Source organism: Petaurus breviceps, unplaced genomic scaffold, assembly GCF_028583685.1.
Source record: "Petaurus breviceps papuanus isolate PSGF00001 unplaced genomic scaffold, PetGlider_PUasm1.0 183, whole genome shotgun sequence".
Classification (NCBI taxonomy): Eukaryota; Metazoa; Chordata; class Mammalia; order Diprotodontia; family Petauridae; genus Petaurus; species Petaurus breviceps.
In genome coordinates this window covers 1,379,907-1,405,657 of record NW_027185791.1, presented here as the reverse complement: position 1 = coordinate 1,405,657, position 25,751 = coordinate 1,379,907, and the positions used below count along the sequence as shown (strand labels likewise).

The following is a 25,751-nucleotide window of genomic DNA, read 5'->3' as shown; positions in this document are numbered from 1 at the left end:
TGAAATATTCAGTAGGCAAGTGGGCAAGGTGAAAGTGGAGTGCAGGAGGGATACTAACACTGGATCTATTGATCTGGGATTTTGTGTGTGGTGATGAAAGAGCGCTTAGGTTTTAGTTATTGGCAAGTTCTACATACGACAGTGAAGAAGGTATGAAAGTGCAGCACAAGCCTCTCATAAATTGGGAACCTATAAAGTGTGGGATCTAAGCACCTTCACTTGTATTTCACCAAACCTCCACTTGCCACTTCCCTTGTTGCTGTAAATGAAATGTTGTTCTGATCTCTACCTCAATCTAGGGATATGCTGTGATAATTTATTTTCTTTAATAACATAATCTCTTTTCATTAATTAATTAGCTGAACTTGCCATGCCAGTTCATCAAATATTATTCAATGAATTGGAGAAGCTTTTTCAATAGTAATTACCCTTATTTATCTATATCTAAATGCATATTAAAATTGCCAAATATGTACAACTTATTTATTAATGAAAGAAATAATAAAAATAAACATATGTAACGATTTTCAGTATTTTAGTGATGACCAATGTCACAGTCTGAAGTCACTTCAATATAGCAGTAGTTGATACTTCTTTCCTTATCTAGAAACTGCCTCCAGCCAGTTCACTCAAGATAGTGATTAAAGTTTTTTTAAGAATCTCTTTAATATTTCTGCTTAAGATTAGATTTTTTCTTTTTTTGACTTATACCCAGTAATTATAAGAAACCACGTTTACAAATACACTATAGTTTGTAACATCTCTTATTTTATAGTTTCTTTATAATTCATTATATAATTGTAATTCATCCTAAGAATGAATTTTTCCTTACCTCATTCTTATTTCTCTCCTTTATAGATTATTTATAAATCCTTGTGTTTTATATACACCTTGCCTTGACTCTATAGAGAGAAATAATTCACATTGTCATTTTCTTTTCTGACTTTAAAATTCTAGAACAAATCACTTTTTTTCAGCATTTCATCTGCTTCTTAAAGGTACAATATCCATGTTCTTTCTCTGTGAAGTCAATATATACTGTGAAGTCAGTACATATACCAATATATATTATACTAATGTAACAGGGTTTTTCTGTGCATGCCCAAAGCACCCAAGATGCAGGTGTTTGTGTGGGAGATGGCAGGGATCTGCTTCTGGAAGAAAGACATCCTGCATTTCCCTATCGTATGGATGGGAATAGTGTAATTTGTCTGTATAGTCAAAACTTTAAAGCTACTGGTCTTGCTCTCCTTTTGGTTGTGCCCAGAGGTAAAGGTTCTGTTCACCTGCAGCATGGGTACCGTGCACTGTGCTAGATATAGAGAAAGGGCTACCTTCTCATCTTCCTTTTAGGCCCTGTGGCCTTGAGAACTGGGTTGGCCCTCTTCAGTTTCAGATATAGGTGGCAAAGTCCCCAGCCCTGGGCACTTGAGTCATCAGGACTCAGTGGAGTCAGTATTCCAGGCTGGATGCCAGTCCAGCAGGGAAGCCCCAGGAAGCCAGAGCTCCAGGGTGCAGGAAGCCCAGGATGGATTTGAACTTCAGACTTGTTAGGACCGTGTGATATAGGAACTAAACTAAGCTGTGGAGCTAATTGTCCTCTACTCTCTAAAAACTGAAGTAACATAAGGGGAGATCATGCCCTTTAGGTTTTGGAGGAGAATGTTTGTATATTTGTTCTTGTTAATATCTTTGAAGTAAATATTCCCTTGTAAAAGTTACTCTGATTGTTAAGTAGTTGAATGGACCTGTGGTGTGGGGACCCCACAATTGTAGGAACACAGTTGGTGGGAGCTAAAGTCAATGGCAAAGAGACTAGACACCCTTGAACTCTCTTAAGGTTACTGGAGAACCAGGAAAAGGAGTGAAATACTTGGCCTTCAGGCAGTAAAGTGAAGGGTAGTAGTCATCATTACACTAGCAAGACAACAGAAGAGGAAGAGATAGACAAGCCAGGACCCTTACAAAAACCAGAGAAAAGATATAAATGGACAGCTAGTTGGCACAGTGGATAGAGTACTGTGCTTTGAGCTACGAAGACCTGAGTTCAGATGTGACCTCAGACATTTACTAGCTGTGTGATCCTGAGCAAGTCATTTAACCCTATTTGCCTCATTTTCCTCAACTGTAAAATAAGATGGAGAAAAAAGATGGTAAACCAGGCCAGTATCTTTGCCGAGAAAACCCCCAAAAGGGTCACGAAGAGTAGGAACAGCCTCCTCTTTTTCCTCTTATGCTCCCAAGCATCGATTTTGCCACCTTCCCCCTCTCAAAGCTAAACATTTCTCTGGCTTACCACATGATCCCGATCATCCCAACTCCCTTCCCTACAAAATGACTCGGTTTCTATGACTTTGTCTCCCCTCTAGCTTTTCTAGTCTATATTGCACCTGAACAGTAGCTGATCATTTTTAAACGATTTCTCCTTGATTTATGATCATGTCATTTGTTTTTGTTAGCAGGTGCCTTACATTTCTTCCATTTTTAAGTCTTTTGATTTTGTTCTAATATTTCTTGCTGTCTTTGGAGTCATAGATTTCTGTTTGTTCTTGTCTAGATCTCACAGAGTCCTTTTCTTGGAGAAAGTGACCACATTTTCTTCTTTGCTATTTATTCTCTTACTACTTTCCCCCAGAGCTGTTATTTTATTTATCTCTTGCTTAATTTCTTCTAGGTATTAATGTAGTCTTGGTGGATAATTCATGTTTTTTTTTTTGCCTTTTAGTCTCTGCTTAAAGTTGTTATAAAGTTATGTTAACTTTCTCCCAAAGCCCATTGATATGGGACTCTCTTCTTATTTTTTTTTTATTGGAGGGCAATTGGGGTTAAGTGACTTGCCCAAGGTCACACAGCTAATGTGTCAAGTTTCTGAGGTTGGATTTGAACTCAGGTCCTCCTGACTCCAGGGCTGGTGCTCTATTCACTACTTCACCTAGCCACCTAGCCGCCCCAGACTCTCTTCTTATTAACAGAGATGAATACCCTTCTTTGAGTGAGGGGCAGGGTAGAATTAGCCAGAACAGGAGAGCTCTAACCTTCTTTAGACTCCTTTGGAACTCTTCAAGCTTTAAGTCATTTTGGGTGCTTCTGAATTCTAGCTCCAAAAAGGAAGAAGGAAAAGGCCAACTTCAGGTTGCTGGATCAAGGGATGAAGCCCTGAATATAGAGCTTAGGGTCTTCCTTCTCTGAATAACGAGGCTCAGCAACTAGAAGTTAACTTGTACCTGATTGTGTCCCCTGGATGAGTAATATTTAAGAGACCAGGCAGATATAATTTTAACCTGGTACCCTCTTTGTCAAAGGAGAGCAGAGAGGCCTCCAGCCCCAACTTCCTCCTCCTCCTTCTGGCAGGAATTAGAGTCTCCTTTGGAAAAGGGAGATGGGAGAAGAGGTTAGAGATGCAAATTCTGCCTCCCTTTAAGCTATACAATGACACCCCCCTGCTACAGTCAGGCAGATAGCCCCTTCCTGCATATGGGGCCTTGTTATACATGGGGCCTTCTCATCCATATCCAAGCCTTGATCTCTGTCCCATCAAAACCAGTTCCACAATGAACACACACAGCAAATAGCAACAAACCCCATTTACTGAAATCATAGCAAAGCAGAAATCAGAAAAAGCATGCATAGGAGAATGCATACCAGACAATACAAAGTGAAGGACCTCTCCTATGAGTGAGAAAACCCAGTTGAGGAGGGAGAGAAAGGATGAGAGAGAGAGAGACAGAGAGAGAGACAGAGACAGAGACAGAGACAGAGACAGAGGGGAGAGAGAGGAGAGACAGACAGGGAGAGAGAGGAAGAGACAGACAGGGAGAGAGAGGGGGGGGGAGGGAGGGAGAGAGACGGGCAGAGAGAGAGAGGCTTATTCAGGCTTATTTGCCTCATCTGGCACTGGCTTTCCTGGTGACCCCTCTTTCTATTGCCCAAAGTATAACATTATGTGTGGTTCTGCAGTGGCAGTGTTTATTTACAGTAATTTCTCATTGTATTTCTCTGTCATTCTTTAGTCTAGTATGAATTCAGGTTTTTACTGGGTAGATGCTTTTCTTCTAAGTGAATCAGGCAGTCATCTTGGCTGGTCATCTTATCTATGATTTTCTAAAGAAAAATCTATTTGAATTGTCTTAGGAAGAGTCTTAAGACCACACCTGGCAAGATAAAGTATCAGACACTTAGGTCCTTTCTCAAGTGAAACTGGTTAAATTACATTTCATTGGATTTATACCCAACATTCTAAAAGCATGTCACTTTATAAACTTTATTGGGAGGTTCTGGGAAATCCACAAGGTGGAGCTATTTTTCCATGAGAGCAGATGTAGTTAAAAAAATTAGGAGTTGTGTCAAGTTAACAGATTTTTTTTTTCTGTTGAAAGTGAGAAAAAAGCACACACATAACACTTTGCATCTGTTATGCACTTATTTTGCATTAAAATTATTTGTATATGTTGTAGTATCTGCAAAAGACCTTCCAGGTATGAGTTCAAGACTGGAATAAATTTAGGGGCAGCAAGGTAGTGCCTTAGCCCTGGAGTCAGGAGGACCTGAGTTCAAATCTGGCCTCAGACACTTAACACAAAACTAGCTGTGTGACCTTGGGTGAGTCACTTAACCCCAATTGCCCTACCTTCCCCCTCCAAAAAGCAAAAAAAAAAAAAAGACTGGAATAAATTCATGGAAGAGGTCAGGAGTCAGTCAGTGTGACACTTTATGGAAGTGTAGCTGGTCTGCCTTTCTGTGGCTTCTAGGATTGGAAGCTCTTATTGGAGCAAGGTGGCCAATATTAATTTTGTGTATCATGGTCCCAATACTATCAAAAAGCAACATGTAAGTTGAAGTCAGAACTAATTTCAATTTCTCCTTGTGCATTGGTTCCTTCTCTGCTGCTTATAAAAATTCCAAGATATTCCCTGTCCTTTAAAAAAAACAACCCTTCATTTGATCCTACCATCCCTTTAGATTATCTTTTTTTTTTTAATTTCTCCTCTTTCGTAGCCAAACTCTGAGGGGAGGAAAAAATTATACTTGTTCCCTCCACTTTCTTACCTTCCACTGACTTCTCCACACCTGTCAAATGGGCCCCCAACCTCATCATTTAACTGAAACTTCTTTCTCCAAGTTTATCAGTGTTATGGGGATTTTTAATTTTCATTTATTCATCCTGCACATTTTGGTTAATAAAGGTCTGTCTTAATATTAACTTATCCTGTCCAAAACCATGGAATGTGAAAATTTACTTGAAGCCTTAAACATTCCTTAGATAAGAAACCAGAAGAATAATGTTAACTATCCCCGATTTCTAAGAGACATGGTAAATTCTCTTCAGTCTAATTGTGAATCCTCTAAATATAGCTTAATCTGCAATTTGACTTAGTTTACCTATAGAGTTTGTTTGACAAAGTTTGTTTCCTTGGGGGATATATGAGATTATGACTCTGTTTAACTTTGTTCAGCTTTTATGACAATTGAAGGAGGTATGGGATTATGGACCTATCTTCTCTTTAACTTTAATGACCTAAGAAGAATGTAGGAGATTGCAGTATGTAAAAGAATTATTTCTCTGTCATGATGATGTAATTTTGCCTAAAAGAAACCTTGTTAAAATCCTAATTGGAGTTCAGATTTGCTCTGAGGCCTGAACCTATACTTGAATGTAATAATAAAACCTAGGGGTTTTTACCTTTATAATTTTCGCATTGTGTAAATTATCTATTTGGCAGCAGTTACCTACTACATGAACTCAGAGAGGAGATATTTCTCCCACAGCAGTAATGATCTCCTAATTACCAAATCCAATGGTCACTTTCAATCTTTATCCTATGCGACCTCTCTGAGCCTTTAATACTCTGTATCACCTTCTCCTTCTGGATTCTCTTCTAACACTGACCTCTCCTAGATTTTCTCCAACCCATATAGACATTCCTCATCATTCTCCTTTTCTGAGACATTATCTATCTCCCAGACCTTATGGGTGGATGTACTTTTTTCCTTAGGTACTCTCTTTTTCTCCCCCTTGATAATATCATCAGCTTTCATGGTATTTATGCAGATGATTCCCAGATTCATTTATCTATACAATCTTAATCTCTCTCCTGAAGTCCAGACCCAACACCAGAGTGAAATACAATCAGTCACACTAAAATGCACAAAATGCAGTTGAAAGCAAAAATATCATCAAGAACTTTTAAATCACTAGTTCAAAACATCTTAATTCTCTGAAAACAAGCAAAGATTTTCACAGGAACTGGCAGCTGAGGGGTTCTTACTGATTCCTCTGCAGTGTGGCACAGGCTTTTTGAAGTTGAAACAGTGAGAAGACCAGGAAAAAATTGCTATAAAGATTTCCGTGGGCAAGACAATGCGAAGACTAAAATACTGAAGATTGGGCAAAGGGCATTTTTACTGATGAAATACATTAAAAAAAAAATAAAAGCCTCTATTGAAACATTGCAGAAGAAATCCAAGTGCACCTATAAGATTTGGCATCTTCATTATACTTTAAAACAGGGGTTCCTGGCCTTTTCTGGTTCCCCATACCTATTTTACTTTCAGTAAATCTTTCCATATCTCTTTCTCAACATGAAAAAAAGTAAATTATAGAGTTAACCAAGAATACACACATAATAAGATAAATTTTTTCATAAAGAAAGCCTTTAGAACACAATATTTTTAGTATCATAAGGGTATTACAATCACAGTCAAGTAAATTAGTGAGATCCTTGATTCTGTTTTGTGTCACCCAACAGTTTTGTTCTTGTGATAGTTACTAAAAGAGACAGCTAAATGTCATATTTAGTCTCTAGTTTCTTGCTTTGGATTTTATTGAAAATAGGATCAGTACTGATTCACAGAAATAAGTTGTTATAAACAGAATTAAAGCCTTGTGAATATCTTCAGTAAGAAGAGATATCCTTCTTTAAAGGTATACCAAAATTTGGGGAAAAGTTCATTGATTAGAAATCAGTTTGGAGTTTCTGATTATTCTGGAGATTAATTAGCTCTTTCATGGTGTCATTACCACTGATGATTTCTATTTGTAAGGATTTCATATTCTAATCGAATTCATTTGGCTTGAGACAGAAAGAATAATTTTTTAAATGTCCCTTTCAAATTTTTTCACATGCTAATACTATGTTTTAGTACTCCATATGCTCATTGTTCTCTAATTCACAAATTTTCTCACTATCAATACTTCTTTTAGATTATTTCAATAGGAAAATACAATTCTTTACCAAATAGTCTCCACTTCCTCCTGATAACTTTTTTGTACTTAAGATTGGGCACTTTTGCTGTGAAATATCTACCCAAATATATTTAGGAGATTTTTCCATTCATTAGTGGGTTCTAGTAGACTTGTGCCCATGGCCATTGAACTAGAATGAGAATGGTGAACTCTAATAAATGTATTAACATACTGGGTGGCAGAATTATCCCAGAATTACATTAATTTCTAAATAGAAATGTAATACTACAACAAGAATTTGTACCATTTTAGAGTTATGAAAGCTTGATATTTATTTAAGAGATGGAAGTAGATCCTTTTTGACCATGAACTTGTTTTTGGCAAAATCAATATTCTAACTCCTCCCACCATGCAAGTTAGGCTAGTTTCTCCTTAAAAGGTATTGAGATCTTCCTGGAAATTTGTTTGGCACAGGGGACTAAAGTCTTAGCTGATTGGTGTCATTTTCTAATCATCTGAACTCCAAGCTGCTCTGATAATTGTCTAGCAGATCATGATGGATAACTCAGGAGAGGAAGCTTGCTAGGCTGAATCAACTCAATGGGTCCTCAATGCCTATTCTTGTTGAATAGCCTTCTCCTGATATTTGTTGTTGTTTAGTCATGTCTGACTCGGTAAAAAATTATACTGGAGTGGCTCATCATTTCCTTCTCTAGTTCACTTTTATAGAAGAGGAACTAAGGCAAACAAGGTCAAGTGACTTACCAAGGGTCACATAGCTGGTAAGTGTTTGAGACCAGATTTGAACTGAGGAAGATGAGTTTTCCTGACTCCAGGCCCGGTGCTCTATACACTGTGCCACCTGGTTGTTTAATGTCTATTCTTGAAGAGGATCAAAATGATATCACTATGTTAGGGTCAAGGTTACAGTGTCTCTGACTTTGGCTGATCAGACCAATTCGAGCTTGGAAGGCTCTACCATAGGTTAGGTACATATGAACATTTGGAGTGGAGAGGTCTATAAATTTGCATATCTCACATTTCTTTTGAGCTGCTTTAATAATACTTCACTCATAGAGCACAGCTCCTTCTTTGAAGCAGGCATGCCATGCTGGGTGGCCCTTTGCCAATGTCTCCCATGTTACACAATTGATTCCAACATTCTTCAGAGAGACCCTGAGAGTGCCCTTGTATTGCTTCTTCTGACCTCCATCTGCTCACATGTGCTTGCTTTGTGTGAGTTCTCTGCAAAATAGTCTTCTGGGAAAACAGACATTTGGCATTTGAACAATGTGGCCAGCCTAGCAGAGTTACACCCCCTGTCGTCAAGTTTGAATTCTTGGCAGTTTTGCTTGAGAAAGGACCTCAGCGTCTGATACTTTATCTTGCCAAGTGTGGTCTTCAGACTCTTCCTAAGACAATTCAAATGGAAGCAATTCCGTTTCCTGGCATGGCACTGGGATACTGTCCAGGTTTCACAGCCATACAACAATGAGGTCAGCACAACAGCTCTGTAGACCTTCAGTTTGGTAGGCAGTCTAATACCCCTTCTCACCCCCTCTTTCCTTTGGAGCCTCCCAAACACTGAGCTAGCTTTGGCATTGTGTGCATCAACCTCACCATCTATGTGTACATCTCTGGAAAGTATACTGCAAAAGTAAGTGAACTTATCCACACTACTCACAATTTTTCCATTTGATGTAACCAGTGGTTCCACATGAGGAAAATGTGATGCTGACTGATGGAGAACCTCTGTTTTCTTGGTGTTGACTGTTAGGCTAAAATTAGGACAAGGAGCAGAGAATCAACCCATCCTTTGCTGGATCTCAGCTTCAGAGGCTACATTGAATGCATAATCATCTGCAGACAAAAAGTAATGCACCAACTCTCCCTCCACTTTAGTCTTGGCTCGTAGCCTTTTCAAGTTAAATAATTTACCATCCGTTGGGATAGCTGATTTTTGTCCCTGTTGAAGGTGCCTGACAATATTGCTGAAAACATCATGTTAAAAAGCATGGGAGAAAGCACACATAGTCCTGCTTCACTTTATTGGTGATGGGAAAGCACGACATATTGTATGTGATGAAATTGACATACAATACTAATGAATTTCTCCAGGAACCAAATTTTGACATAATTTTCCACAAGCCCTCATGATTGACAGTATTAAAGGCCTTGGTCAGATCTACAAACATTGCATACAGACGTCTGTTCTGTTCTTGGCATTTCTCCTGGAGTTTTCAGACAACAAACGCCATATTGACTCTTCCTTGGCCCTTTCTTAAATCACACTGGCTCTCAGGTAGATGGCTAACTTCCAGGTGAAGGATCAGCCTATTAATGAGGACACTGGCCCCTCCTCCGCTGTGATTGTCACAGCACAATGGAGAACATTCTTCAGCTCCTAGCAGATAGCCTCCTCTTGCCATATAACCCAGAAAATTTCAGCCAGCTTTTGTCTGAGCGCTGGACCCCTTCCTTTGTAAGTCTCAGCTGGATTAGAATCAGCACCAGGTGTTTTACTGAACAAGAGGAGCCTAACATCATTCAAAACCTCTTCTTTAGTTGGAAATTTATCTAGAGAAGGATTAACTTCAACCTGAGGTATATGGCCAATGACCTTAGCATTGATTGATGATGGTCTGTTGAGAGCACTATGGAAGTATTCAGCCCATCTCTCCAGGATCATGTCCTTATCATTAATCAATCCATCAGCACTGAGTAGTTGAGCTGCAACATGGGTCTCTGACCCATAAATAACCTTCAGGGTATCACAATAGCACTTTTGATTGTTACTGTCACTTTAAAGCTGAATTTCATCTGCCTTCTTACTGAGCCAAGAATCCTGCAATCTCTCTAAGCTTCACTTGCACTTTACTTTTGCTTTTTTTTTTTTCTTGGAGGGCAATTGGGGTTGTGACTTGCCTGAGGTCACACAGCTGGTTTTTGTGTTAAGTGTCTGAGGCCGGATTTGAACTCAGGTCCTCCTGACTCCAGGGCTGGTGTTCTATTCACTGTCACCTAGCTGCCCCTGCACTTTACTTTTGATGGGGTTAAAAGCTGCCTTCTTAGAGATGGATGAACTATGCTGCTGGTAAACTCTCTTTTTTTGTTCAGCAGCTTCTGAATTTCCCCATTGTTTCATCAAACCAATCTTGATGTTTGTGAGTGGTTCTGGCCCAGATGAGTAAATGCAGCCAAATCTCTGAAAGCTGTCCACTCCCTTTCTGCTCCACTGTTGCCAGCTGTGTGCAGGCTGAGCTTTCCTTACGAGTTAGCAATGAGCTGTTTTCTCTAAGATAAGTGCTCTAATCTGCTGACATGAAATCTTCTGGAAGTTGTATTACCTTGGCACCCCATTTCTTTTGAATGCAATGCTTCACTTGGAGAGGGTGTCTGTGATCAGTCCAGCACTCTGCACCACACATTGCCTTCGTCACTCTCACATCCTGTCTGTCTCTGCTCTTAACAATGACATAGTCTATTGAATGCTATGGTTTGCTGTGAGGGTAGCTCCGTGAAGTTTTATTGCATTTATGTAAACAGAAGCCAGTCATAAGATGCAGAAATTTTCAGTAGTAAGTGAATATTGCTGTTGCTGTTTCTGACTATTCTTTACAAGGACTCCCTGCCATCTCGGATAGTTTGTATCTCCTCTTGCCTTAAAATAGCCTAGAAGTATAAGCATGCACGTTGATGATTAGGGTCTCCAGGTCTTCATAAAATTTTCTTTGATTTCATCAGGGTTTGTCACCTTGGGAGCATTGGCATTGAGATGGTGTGTGGCATTTTCCTACTAGTGGCAATCACATTGTCACAAGCCTGTCATTCACTCCATTTGGTAGGCACACACGATTGTTGACTAGATTAGTTTTAATTGCAGAACCTTCCACAGCTTCACAGGGCTTCCCATCACAGTGGCCACTCCAGAAAAATGTGCTTCCAGCTCTGGCTTCAGTAGGCCAGGCTTGTATCACTCAGGAATGCTATTTGGGTGTGATACCTGCTGAGTTCTCTCATAACAAGGTTTGTCTTTTAGGTCTGCTGGATTTTATGTTGTCCATAAGCGTGCACACATTCCACATACCAGAGATGAGCGAAATCATCCGTACAAATGTTTTTGTACATTTTTCTGTGTTTTGACCACAGGGTGGGAGCCTGCCTGCCATGGTTGTATGAAGCAGACAATGCTTTCTTGGCTCCTTCCTCATACCAGGAGATGAGCAGTGTAGTCCTTCAAAGAGGCTCTCAGACAGCTAGGGGGCTGTCGAACCAGTGCTCTTTCAGTCTGGTGGGAGGACAACCCTATGGCCACCTGTGTGCAGGGTAACTATAACTCCCAATGTATTTGCACCTGCTTCTTCATCACTTACTTGTCCTCACAGGACTTTGAGATAGGTAAAAATGGTAAAATGGTATGGCTGATGCCTTTTGACTTGCTTATACATTGGATGGAAGTGAGGCAGAGCTGCATGAAGCTGCCAACTTCAGTCTCTTTCAGAGTCAACAGCTTTCAGTGGCAAAACAAAGTCAAGATGCCTGGTGATGGCTGGGAATGCAGTGGATGATTGTGGCATCTCTGATGTCTAAGCAGGCTCCAAGCACTCCACAGCACCTGTTGTCATCTGCCTGTTCTGGGAAGTCTTCGCATGTCTGGGATGGGACTCCCATATCCCCGCCCAAGCCCGGCTCACTGAAGGGTTTGAGACGCCTCAGTTCCCCTCAGTGTGGTTTAGCCCGCCTGCCAAAACGGTTTGCCAGGATGTGGCTGCTGGGCATCTGTAGCTCCTTGGAACCACAGGTGAGAGTTGTGGGTTCATCAGGTAGACTCCAAAGGTGGAAAGCAGCCCTCACATCAGAGATATCAATCTTCCCCCAAGTACCCCCTACACCCCATTGTGCCACCTAGCTGTTGAAAGACCTTCAAGTATTTCTTTTGTTCCAACTTTGAATCTAAACTATTAGGGCACTGACCTGGATTAGAACCAGCTAATAATGACTGGAGTAGGTTTGTGGGACTGGGGCATAATGAGCTTGAGTTGGGGATGGGCAGTGTTGGGGGAAGTGAGCTCAGAGAGGCCTTCATGTTTCCTGCAGTGTTCTTGGTGATGCCTCTGGAATGTTAGCTGCTTAGTGTGAGGTACCACCAACTCTTGGGACGTAAGGGGCAGCTAGTGGCACAGTGGATGGAGCCCTGGGCTTGGAATCCAGAAGAATCATCTTCCTGAGTTCAAATCTGACCCCAGACACTCACTAGCTGTGTGACCTTAGGCAAGTCACTTAACCTTGTCTGCCTCAGTTCCCTCATCTGTAAAATGAGCTGGAGAAGGGAATAGCAAACCCCTCCAGTATCTTTGCCAAGAGAATGCCAAATGGGGTCACAAAGAGTCAGACACAGTTGAAAGACAATGGCAAAAGACCAGTTTTCTGTAGTCTATTATCTAGTTCAATGTAAAACTTTTTGGCCCTTTCACAATACTGTTGTTACAGCACCCAGAAGTCATTATACAACTAACTACTCAGGGAGATAGTGGAGGACCCAGAGGTGACATTGTTATGGCATCAAGGGGAAGGTAAAACTATCTAACCAGCTCTCGTAGAAGAAGCGGGGGATCCCTGAGGCCACTCATGAGGCAAAGATTTGTGTCTCTTCTCCCTGCCTCTCCCTCTCTCCAGCCCCTCAGTACCATTTCTATGGAGTTTCCATGGGGAAGGGGGAGGTCCTAGGTTAGGGAACACTAGATGGCTGATATAGACCAATTCTCTCTGACCTGTAATGAAGGTCAATAACTACAAGAAATACCCTCTTTGGTGCTGACTTGATAATCCTGGTGCACAGCAGCTGCTGCTTATGGTCGCCTTTTACATCGATGCCCACTGGAACAGACAAAGATCTGGCATCACTTACTATATGGACCTGCTCATTTAGACCCAGGAATTCCCCTTTCCTGGACTCTTCAGAATCAATCACTCCTTCAGGGAACTCTTACAGCTGCTTGTTTTATTTCATTTTTTCTATGTTTCTGTTTTAGGGGGTTTTTCTTCTTTTTTCCTTTAGTGATTCCTGTATCAGGCTTCTCGATTAATAGAGATCATGGTTGATCAATAATAACCTGAATGTTATTTAAATGGTGCAAGGTTCTGTAGGAGACCTCTAAGAACCTTACCATTAAAGGGTGGAGTGTAGTAAGGTCAATATCCTAACTCCTCCAAGCAAGTTAGGCCAAATTTTTCCTTAAAAGATGATACCTTCAGGGCGGCACAGTGAGTCAGGAGGACCTGAATTCAAATTCAGCCTTAGACACAACACACACAAACAAAAAACCTAGCTGTGTGACCTTGGGCAAGTTACTTAAACCAATTGCCCTCCAAAAAGAAAAAAAAAGATGATACCTTCAAGGCAGCTAGAGCACTGGCCCTAGAGTCAGGAGGATCTGAATTCAAATCTGGCCTCAGACACTTGACACTTCTAGCTGTGTGACCTTGGGCAAGTCATTTAATACTAACTGCCTTGCCCTGAGTACAAAGCAGGGAGGAGTTCCAGGAAGCTCTGATGCCAGTCAGGTGGATAATGGTATTTATGAAGCAAGGGGATCTTTACTTACCTGAATCAAATTAAGATTTTGATGCCTATCCTTACTGAATATCCTTCTATTATGACTAAATAAATCTTTTTTGTTTACTATCTATACAGTTCCACATAAAAAATCAATAGAACATTCCATCTATCAAAGAATTATAGACACACTGTAGCACAATGGAGAGAATGTTGGATTTGAATTTAATTTGGAATCTTTGCTTTGCTACTTAATACATTTGTATGTCAGATACGTCATTTAACTTCTTTGGGCCTCAGTTAACTCATCTGTAGAATGAGGGCATTGGACTAAATGACCTCTGAAATTTCTTCCTTCCTTCCTTCCTTCCTTCCTTCCTTCCTTCCTTCCTTCCTTCCTTCCTTCCTTCCTTCCTTCCTTCCTTCCTTCCTTTCTTCCTTCCTTCCTTCCTTTTTGGAGGGCAGTTGGGGTTAAGTGACTTGCCCAAGGTCACATGGCTAGTTTTTGTGTTAAGTGTCTGAGGCTGGATTTGAATTCAGGTCCTCCTGACTCCAGGGCCAGTGCTCTATTCACTGTGCCATCTAGCTGCCCCACCTCTGAAACTTCTACCAGCTCTAAATTTATGCTACTATAGTGAGAAGGAACCTCAAAAGATAATTTATCCCAGGCCCTTGTTTTCAATCAGGCAAAATATTATTATCCCATTATCTCTAGGAGACTTCATAGAGTAGTGTATAGGATGTAGGACTTGGAATGAAGAACTCGATTCTAGTTCCCCTGTGACACTAGCTCTGTGATTATGGACAAGTTACTTAGGCCCTCTCAGCCTCAGGGAACCCTCCAAGCCTCTGAATTAGAGATAGGTTATAACTGGCTTTAACTTAAAAAGGCCGAGGGCTCCCACTGCATCCTGGGCCATCTCCAGTTGTCTAGATCTATGTCTGGCCAATGGACCCAGATGGCTGCAGAGGAGAAAGTGAGACTGGGGATTTTGCACAGCTCTCCCTCACTTAAATCCAATTGACTTGCAAGTCATGTCGTCATCTTCCTGCTGTCAGGGTCCTGTTCGAGAATGAAGGACAAACCACTACACACAGGTTGTAACTGGTGGTTCCCTTAAGGACTAAATCATAGATTTGTGAGTCTCTTCATTTTATCAGAGGCAACTGAGACACAGAGTGACTTCCCCAGACTCCTAACTTTTTTCATGCATCCTAAAGTGAACACTTTCTAATTGTTTAGACACAGTGGAAATTGATACAGAAATTTTACCTTAAACAAGAGAACTTCTATTTTCTAACCGTTGCAGGGAGGTGTCAAACCTTACACTAGGGGGAGGAGTTCTGGATGAGATATTCAGTTTAACTGAGGATTTCTTTGAAGTTATAAATGATTTTAATAGTAGTATTTTGAACCTGCTGAAGTACTTTTTTGTTATACTAACATTCCCAGTTTTTTTTTTAATTTATCTCTCCCCCTTTGGAAAAAAAAAAAGTAATGGTTGGCAATATGTTTTTAAAGTACTGTATTCATTTTGAATGCCCTTTGTGAGGCAGTTAACATTTACTGATTGTGTACTTGCATAAATGGTTCTATTAAAAATGAAAAGTTTTATGTGTGGGGTTAAGTCTGATGATGACAACAACAAATAAAACTTTTAAAGACCTGAGTTATCTTGGGCAGTAAAATCTTCTTTCCTGACTTAAACACATGTTGAAATCTAAAACTATTATCTTAGCAACAGGCTGGTGTTCAAAGACATTTAGATTCAAGTAGGAAGCGAGATTCCAGTTAGTTAACATGGGTCTAGAATATGCCTCAGTTAAACTAAATTGTAACATTTCAGAATCAACAATTACACCAAATCCATGATTATTCAAAGACCCACATTTTCCAAAATGGACAAACTACAGCAAGTCTATAATTTTTGTCTCCAGAGATAAAATAGGAAAAAAAACCTTGTGATTTTTTAAAAAAAGAAAGTATATTGAGAACTGCAGGAGCACGAAGATTTTATTACTGAACATTCTTGGGCATGCAGACCCATTCTCTCCAAATCCAGATTAAATTCTCAGGGACTGAATCTTTCTACAATTTTCACAAGTTTGCATATTGCCCAACACAAAATAGGCACTTAATAAAAACCTGCTTCGTTGAAGATTTTCACAAGGCATATTTTTGTTGGAAGTAAGGTTTGTAATGGAAATGTTGATAAAATTACTAATAAGCAAATGATGGCTACCTTTATGACTAGACATTATACACCAAAAATTAATTTTCATGATTTAAAATTGTATTTATGAGTAGTAATTCAAAGAAATGTGGGAAGATTTCTATAAACTGATACAGATGGAAATAAGCAGGATCAGAACTATATAACTAAAATATATATAGGCTACAATAATGTCCATCAAAAGAAAGATGAACCCTGTAGTAATTGTTGAAAAATAAAGTCTCAGAGGATAGATAGCGGTTTGTACCAGGGGTCTATAGAAGTAGAAAGTCTCAAACATCGCCAGGCTCAGTCCTTGTTGTTTTTGTTGGTAGTCACAATAATGATTTCCAAAATCTGAAATAATTTTAGAAATAAGTTTTTAGGTTGGTTGGTAGAAGAGAGAGCCAGTTGGAAGGAGTAGCTCCCAGTCTAGTCTAGGGAGGTTACACTATATAGGGTTAGAGAAGAGTTACCAACATATGAACTATATGCAAGCTGTTTTGTAGGGAGGGGCAGTTTACAAGCAAGATCCATTGAGATGCATATTAATAAGCATAAACATTCAAATTAAGGATGATTGAGATTTAAGCATAAACCTTCAAATTTGTGGAACCCAGAACACCTGCATTAGGTAGTCACTAGACTTGGGAGGGTTCCAAGCATTCCCAGGCAGTCATCCAGCTTATCCTGGAACTTCTCTGAGGTCAATCTGACCTCTACAATAAACTTTTGGGTTAGACAATTTTTTGCCACATAAAGCTAGGTTAAAAAATATTAATGAATGATAAATAATAAAGTATTTTTCCATTTTGCTTAAGTGTTTTATAAGGCAAGTTTCAGTTCTGGCCTGGAGGGTGGGGGATATGGAAGGTATTTCCAGAAATGACTGATGCGAAAATAGAAGACATTAATGCATTAAAAAAAAGATTAATGACACCATAAACAACCTGTTAAAAACTTAATTGCTCAATAAATTTAATAAATATTCATGGAAATTTAAAAAGATTTAGATAAGCCCCTGGAATAGTTTAAAACAACTCACTCATCCCTCTCTAATTTATTTCTCCCCTCTTTAACCTTTTTTTTCATATGTTGTAGATAATATCAATCTCTAATTAAATTGTCATAAGGGTTTAAAAAAATTTCCTTCCTATTTAATCCAGCATGACCATTTTATTTGTTAGGAAAATCATGCAGCCAACTGAAGCTATGGAATTTACTGAGACTTTCAATAATTAACTCAAGATGATTAACTGATAGGGTAAAGGAAATCTAGCTGTGTTTTAAGATAACCATTTCTTAGACTAACTCCTACATCAGTTTGTAACTTAACCAGATGTAATTTTTTTCCCTTCTGCTGTCTTTGACATGTAAACCTCCTTCCTCCCCATTTGCTTGCTATAAATTTTACAAGTCTATCTTTGAAATGTAAACTCTAATCATATCTTCTTTTATTTCTCTGATCGAACTGGAAACTATATAAGCCATAGGAAAATTTTGTCTATTGCCCATAGGTAATTTAGAAACTCTGAGCATATGCTGAGCATAAATAATAAAGATCAGTTCTTAAAATGTCTCTGTGTTGATAAGTATGATGGCAGTAGTATCTATCAAGGAATCCTTGAATATTTCTATAACAAAATAGCAAGTTATTGCAGATGAGCCGACAAGTGGAAAAAATAGAAAAATAAAAATAGAAATTAAAAAAAATAGAAATGTGGACATTCTATTCTAACTTTTATCTTTATCTTTCCTAGCATCTCACCTGATTCTAAGCAGTGACACTATAGGAACAATGGGTGTTTCAGAAACAGATCCTGCACAGGAAGGTATAAATCAGGATAAGATAGGAAAGGTAGAACCCCCTCTCCAATCATATAGCTCAAAGAAATCTGTGAGTTTACCCCTGGAAAGGGCCTGAGCTAAGCTGGCTCAGATTGGTCGAGGGTCAAGGGATGGTCATCAACTTTTCATTAACACACATGCTTAACTAGCCTATGTAATGGGCGGGTCAGAAAGGTTATAACCCAGAAGAGCTGGGACCAATCCCAGTTCTGAACAAGGCAGGAAATTTGAAGGGCAACAGCATAAAAGAGTTTGCCTTTGTCTGATCCTTTGTAATCTTTTCATGAGGCTACCCATTTATTCAGAACAGAATAAATGTAAAATAAAGATAATGAAAACCTTCCTGGATCTCCAACAAGCATTGTTTATTCCTAGACTGAGCATATTTATAACAATTAGACTTACAGATTATTGAAGTGCACAGAGATTGGTTACAAGAAGAATTAATATTCAGGAAAGCATTTATTAACTTTGTGTGTATGTGTTAATCTCTTTGTTGTATGCCTGTGAAACCTGGATAGTCTACCAGCACTATGCCAGGAAACTGAATTGCTTTCATCTGAGGTCTTAGGAAGATTCTAAAGATCACCTGGCAAGAGAAGGTACCAGACACTGAGGTCCTTTCTTAAGATGAATACCAAGAATTCAAACTCTAGTACAGAGAACTCAGCTCCAGTGGGCTGGCCAAATTGTTCAAAAGCCAAATGTACATTTGCCTAAAAGGCTATTTTAATGGAGAACTCACACAAGGCAAGTTTTCATCTGGAGATTGGAAAAAGTGATACAAGGACACTCTCAGGGTCTCTCTGCAGAACTCTGAAATTGATTGTGTGACATGGGAGACACTGGCAAAGGACCATCCAGCATGACCAAAGAAAGAGCTGCTCTCTATGAGCAAAGGAAAACTGTAGTAGCTCAAAAGAAATGTGAGATGTTCAAATCTACTCTAAATATTTATATGGACTATTTGTGCCTAAGCCTAGAGCCTTTCAAGCTGGTGTTGGTCTGATCGACCAAAGTCAGACACATTGTACCTTGACCCCAACATAGTGATGTCATTTTGGTGCTCCTCAAGAAAGAAGTGAATTATGTGCCAAGCACTTCGACAGGTGCTGGGGATAGAGGTCAGCAGGAAGAAAGTTAGAGAGCTGATGAAGGTTGATCTGAGAGTAAATGGAAAAACTCCTTCTAGCACCAACATCAGAGTTAATTTGGTCATGTTCATGATTCCATCATTGTAAGGAGGGAGGGAACAGAGGTGTGTTGTTGGATTAAATTTTCAGTGTGAACATTTACACCTTCAAATCAGCAATCTGCTGCAAGTCAGACCTTGATTTATTGTTTTGTCCAGACTTGAAAGTGATGGAAAAAAATGTTAATAATGCAGATTAAACTTAAAAGTATGTCCTGCACACATTTTTGTTTGGAGATCAGGCTTTTCCAGCACACTACTGCAAGGGAAGGAGAGGGCATGAGCCCCAAGCAGAAATAAATGAAGATTTTGAGGAGGAGGTTGCCAGAGAGAGAAAGATGAAGTCTCTAAGACTTTTCTGAAATAGTGTTCTGGGAGAAGCTATTACCAATCAAGAGAAGGGCCCCAGGACATTATTTTCCTTGTAGCTGGTCATACATGGTCATTTTCTCCACCACTAAGTCCTATTCAGATCCCTAGAGCTCACAAATGAGAATGGGGATTTCTACCTCACTCTAATTAATGTAATCCCTGAAGGCCCTGATTTTTGGATTGAACGAATCAATTAAAAGTATAAACTAGTTACGATTTAACAGGAGGAATTTGCTTTGATTAGAGGATGAATAAGCTTTTGGAGAGGGTAATAAGATTGCCTGTCAGTCAAACTTCTCCTGACAAATACAATTGGTCTTAGTATAGATGTTCGGCCTTTACTGCCACATATCTAAGGCAGCTAGATAGCAAGATTGACAGAGTACTGGGCCTGGAGTCAGGAATGAGTCTCCAGAATGAGAAGATAAAACCCCTTTCTGAAGCTGAATAACCAAAGCAATATATTGGAAACTACAAAAAATAATGATGATTTCAAACAGATTCACAACTGTTCCTCAAAATCACTATTTAAAAATCTGCCTGTCTTCAAAAAAAAAAAAAAAAGGAAGAGAACTTTCAATTTAAATTGTGAGCCCAGTAAGGTTTAAAAAAATACTTCCATTTTAAAGTGAGGCCAGAACAATTAAACAAACAGATTCAAGGAGAGGCCTGAAAAACTTTAAACAATAAACAAACAAATAAATAAAACCTAGATCCTAGAATGAGAGGCCTTTTCATATTAAAAGCCTGAAGTGACAGACACTCAAACTCCACTTAAATGGAAAGTCAGGAGTAGGCCAAATATGGGTTTAATCTTGGCACTGTTTTGTTATGCTCTCTTTCATACCTCCTCCTCCATGGCCTTGTGGTCCTGCTGGTAAGGCAGCCTTTTCCTATGACTGGTGAATTCCTCCCAGAACCTACATTTGAGGAATGTTGCACCAGCAATGTCTCTTCAAGGTCAGATCAGCCAGAGACTCCCTCTATTAACTGATCTTCTCTACAATCCTTCTTCCTCAACTTGCCCAACAAGTCCCTTTAAGGTGTATTCTTTGCCCCTTTATTATGTAAATTTATCGAGAAAGGACTATTAAAAAAAATTTTTTTTTGTTTGTAATTCTAGTGTTTAGGAGTCTTCTTACACCCTATTCTTCCTATGCTGTCAGAGAAGGTGATTCTGGCTTCCTGATGGTTCTGAGAAGGCCCTAGGCCAGACCAGCACAACTGGGCAGTAAGTGGTGGCCAAAATTAAAATAGGCTAAACTTCTTCGGTCTGGAGATAGGTTTTTTGTGGCTCATTTTCCAATTAAAGATTTAATTAATGATTAAACTATCTTGCAAATAAACCTTATTTTAAAAAGGGAAATTTCAATTCATATCAATTAATTACATTTCTTACTTTTTTCCTTTATCATGAAATCACGTTAATGTTAAAAAAAAATTATTTTCCTGCATTTACTTTGATCCTGTTCAATGCCAGTAATGACCAAAAACACAGCAAAAAGATACGACTCTCCTCCATTCAGACTAGAGACAGACTGACGATGCTTGGTTTCTGAGGGTCCGTGACAAACAGGAGAGAGTACACAGTGGCAACCCACCCACCACGTTACAAGATGGGCACAACAGTGACTAGTGGCAGGGGGTTAAGTGGCACACTGACAAAGCCATTGGTACATCTTTACTTTCTCTTACATCCTTTGCATTTATCTTGGACCACCCAAAATCCTCTGGCGGGACACTTGGGTCATGTGTTGTGCAGCCCTGATCCAGGCATGGAGAGCTCGAGGCTCTGGTCATTTTTTTTCCATCCCCCAAGACTAGAGCAGTCCCTCTTCCACCCAGACTATTGCCCCTGCCCCTGTTCCTTTAAGTCACAGCTAAAAACAAAACAAATAACAAACAAAATCTCATCTTTTACTGGAACCCTTCCCTAGCCTCTCTTAATTCTAATACCTCCCTCTGTTAATTGTTCTCTACTTATCCAATATATAGCTTGCTTTGTATATATTTGTTTGCATGTCGTCTTCCCCAATGGGTTGTAAGCTCCTTGAGGTCAGGGACTGTCTTTTGCCTCTTTTTGTGTCCCTAGCACTGAGCACAGAGCCTAGCACATAGTAGGTGCTTAATGAGTATTAATCAATGATTGATTAGTGCAATTCCTGTCATAATAAATGCTTAATAAATTATCACTCTATCTATGTCTGTATCTTTCTATCTGAGTTTCCCTCAGAGCTATTCATGTTGAAATTGTCTTTCAATAATTGCATTTTAGAAAAGGGAGAGCCTAAGGCAACATACAGTATGATCACAGAACTATCAATAAACAAAAATCAAACACTTTCTAAAATCAGAAGGGGAAGGGAAGGGCATAAAAGAAGACTGCTCGCAAGGGAAGCGACCAGAGGCCATAGTGGAATTGTGGTTGTTTGCTTTCCATTTTCTGAAGAGGTTCAGTGATATCACGACTGATGTCTTGACTTGTCTGTAAATTGGATTTAACTTTGTGATTTGCACAAAGTCTTCAGTCTCACTCCCTTTTCCAGAATCATCAAAGTCCAGTGGCAAGACAAACTCAAGATGACTGGTGATGGCCCAGAATGCAGTGGATTCCCTTGGTGTCTTCCATGACTGACCAAGCCTCCATGGTTATTGAAACACATTGATCTATCTCATCAGAAGTCTTCACATGCTTGGGGTAGATCCCCCCCCTCCCCAATTCACCAATGGGTTTGGGGTCTGTCAGTTACCCTCAACCTGGTAGGTGTGTCCTCTGCCCATACTACAGCTTCTTGGAGCTGCCATATTTACAATATACATATACACATATGTATACATATGTATACACACATGTATGCACACATATGCAGCATATAGTAGGACCAATAAAGAAGCTCCCAAAACATTTTCTCTTTCCCCTTCCATGATATGTGAGATTTTTTCCATCCAATATTGTAAATTAATTTGAAGGGTATCATTAACAATAGCCACAGTGAAACATTTTATTGGGAGAAAGCACCAGACTGACCAAAGACTTGCCTTCTACTCCTGTAAACAAGCTAGATGCTGTAGGAGGTAGAGCACTGTAAGTACAGGAAGACCTGAGTTCCAGTCCTGCCTCAGATACTCACTAGCTGTGTGACCCTGGATAAGTTTCTTGACTTCCCTTAATCCATTTCTTCATCCATAAAATGGGGATAATAATAGCACTACTTCCCAGAGTCATTGTGGGATCAAAAGAGATAATCTTAAGGTAGTATAGGAATGCTTATTATTTTTATTAAAAGTCCTTTAGTGTTTCTAAACTTCAATGGCTTCATCTGCATTCATTGACTTGAATAAGCTCTTTCTATCTCTAAATGTCTGTAGACTTCTATCCTTCACGCTTTTCTGCACTGCTATGAAAAGGACCTCAACTGCCAGTTATCAGAAGCTAATTTCTAGGGTTGTTTTTTTTTTTGTTTTGTTTTGTTTTTAAGCTATGAGTATCTAGTAACAGTCCAATTCTTATTTTTTTTAGCCCAATTAATTCTTAAAACAAACATAAAGGGGTCAGTGAAAAGAAAACTGGAAAGCAACCCAAAGAGAGACTCATCAAGTCATTGTACTCACCTGGGCCCTCAGGTAGTTATTCACAGTGGGCCTCAGGTAGGTTTCATTTTACAGGGCTGATGGCAGTAAAGATGAACATGGGGTATAGTGGAATACTGTTCTTACAGATAGTCTCCTACGTATTTATGTACATGTGGGGATGTCTAATATATGAAGATATGTCTCCTGGGTAGCAAAGATAAACACTATTGGGGTTTAGTCTACCTTTTGAGGGGGAAGGCTTTGACTGGTACCACCACAGCAGTTATCTTGACCTTGGAGTGGGGAAGGGACAGGGAGTAGGGTGGTCTTCTAGGTCCCTGAGTATGACCTTTTGACTGAGTCCAAGTTTTACAGAGCAAATCTTTTTATTAAGGGGATTTGTTCTGTGAAGTTTGAATTCAGTCAAAGGGCTGCATTTGAGGACCTAAAGGGTCACATGTGTCCTCAGATTCCCCATCCCTGGTTTGGTCTATTTTTTCCTGAACTTAAGTGAAAGTTTGGGAAGATCTCCTTGTTAAACTTTTTCAAGATTCTCTTATTTTTAAAAGTGATTTTCTAGCTTCTCTTTAGTATTTTTGCCCCCCTTTCACTTGGTTTCCAGTCATTCTTCCATCTTTGCGCTAGGAGAGATGCTTGTGATGATTTTCAATCAGAACAATTTTTTTTTCTGTCACAGGCATTTTTATTAACAGACCATTAGAAAAATAATCATGGTGTAGAGACCTTTAGTTCATTCTTCTAATAAGCCTGTTGATCTGGTCTTCCCTGTTACCAGCATCTCCACCTTCCACAAAATGTATAGTCTTTTTCTTCATTCCACCTCATGGAGAAGATAATTTGAAGGGCCACAGGAAGTTGTTGGCAGCTTTGAAGTGCTTGCCAGCAGTATAGACCTCATGGATCAAGTCCTCCATTCAGATAATTCCATATTTACCAAGAGATTTTGCAATAAGGGCATTATTGGTAAGGGCAATTCTCTGTTTCTTTTTTTTTTTTATAAGCAATTGGGGTTGAATAACTTGTTCAAGGTTACATGGCCAGTTATTTCTGGGTGTGGTGCTAAGTATCTGAGCCCAGATTCGATCCCAAGTCATCCTGACTCTGGGGCCGGTGCTCTTACTTGCTGAGCAATTCTCTGTTTCTTGATCTTGCCATAACCACGTTTGTAAATCAAGTCATTCACAGACTTCAGGTTTGGATAACCCCATGCAATGTATGGTTCCACAATCTGCAGCATGTTAATTGAGGCCTTGTTAAGCTTAACAAAAGTGCCATTGAAGTTTTGTCGAAGGCGAAGAAGCTGCCATGCTTTTGAGACCTTTGGGCTAACACCATTGATATCCCTGATTCTGATCACAAAAGCTAACTTGGATTCAGCAGGTATGTAGTAGTAGCCAGCTTTGCATGCTGTTCTAGCCAGCTGGATTTTACTTCTGTACATTGTAATGTGAATGTAAATTTTTAAGATCTTCCCTGCCCCTAGGCTAAAATGCACCTGCAGCCTGGGGTGGGAGGCTTGTTTTTCAGTAGATACTTTTTGATTGGGCAGTGAGTCAATAAGATTGTTACATTTTCTGAGCCAGTAGAAGGCTATATAAGCCCTGATGTGTAGCTTTGTTTTGGGGCTCACTTTGATAAGTGTTCTGTGATTTGATCAGATGAGACTCTGGGAAGCCATTGTTGAGAGCCCCCCGGCTTTGAAAAACCCAGATGTTAATGAAACCCAGATGTTGATTTGGTATGGATGTAATGGTTGGACAGTTTGGAAACTGTCTACTTGATCTGTTTCTCTGTCTTGATAATTCTGTCTGTATGTTCTGAAGTTCAGGGTGCTGACCTTTTTCCCCTGAACTAGGTAAACGATACATATTTGACTGATTAAAGTAAGCTTGTTAACCCATTTTGAGTTGCTTTCTTTTATCAAAGCAGATCCAAGAACCTGTGTTGGCAGCCACCCTGGGGACCCCTGGGGTGCTTGCTGCTACATACATCTGTCTCTACTCCTTATGGCAGGCTTTAGCTTTTTCATAGATAACTTTTCTCCGTATTTTACAGAGCTTTTTTATAGCCATCTTCTTCTTCAAACGTTAGGACTTCAGTATTGCAAAAGCCTTTCTTTTTTTCAGAAGGGATTCTGGAACAGATGGTAGCTTTTTCTTTTCTTCTATGCCTGCCATGATTCCAGCCGGAGAAAGAGGCCAGAACAATCTTAAGGAAATTTTTTTGAGTAAATTTTAAATGTCTTGCTCAACCTTCCTTGGTTAGTCAGCAAAAGACCTTGGACAAAACTCAAGTGTTCTGACTCATATTCCAGGGTAGTTTCTATTACACCACTGAAAATGTGGGCATTATACTTAGTATCTCTGGTTTAGTCTCTACAAGTAGAGGTGACTATCATTGGACCCGTGCTAAGAAAAATACATGTGTTGTGTTTTGTTCTGAAAAATACTTAATGGCAGACAACATTTCTGCCTATTAATCTTTCAAACTATAGAGCATACTTCAAAACCTCATTAATTTTACATTTATTCCTATTGGTATGTTTCTTCAGAAGGTACTTGATTCTAAAATTTTTAAATTCATTTTGTCTGACCAATAGTGCTCATGTTTTCTTCTGTAGAAGATGATATTATTCATGTAATGAAATATGACCTTTTGGTTATAATATAAATATACAAAAAAGCTTAAAAGGAAAGACTTATTGGCAGCAACCTATCCTAAACAATAAAAGCACATAGGCCAAGAATCCCAAGCCCAGATTTTATTTACTCAAATAACATAAACCTCTGACAG

General features: G+C 39.4%; 1 protein-coding gene and 1 pseudogene across 1 annotated transcript in view; one reads left to right on the top strand and one right to left on the bottom strand.

Annotated features, from left to right (window-relative positions):
- Positions 1-25,751, top strand: part of CCDC192 (coiled-coil domain containing 192) — a 338,981-nt gene that overhangs the window by 28,634 nt on the left and 284,596 nt on the right. The window lies entirely within an intron of this gene.
- LOC138160948 (large ribosomal subunit protein uL30-like) lies at positions 23,617-25,135 on the bottom strand (annotated as a pseudogene).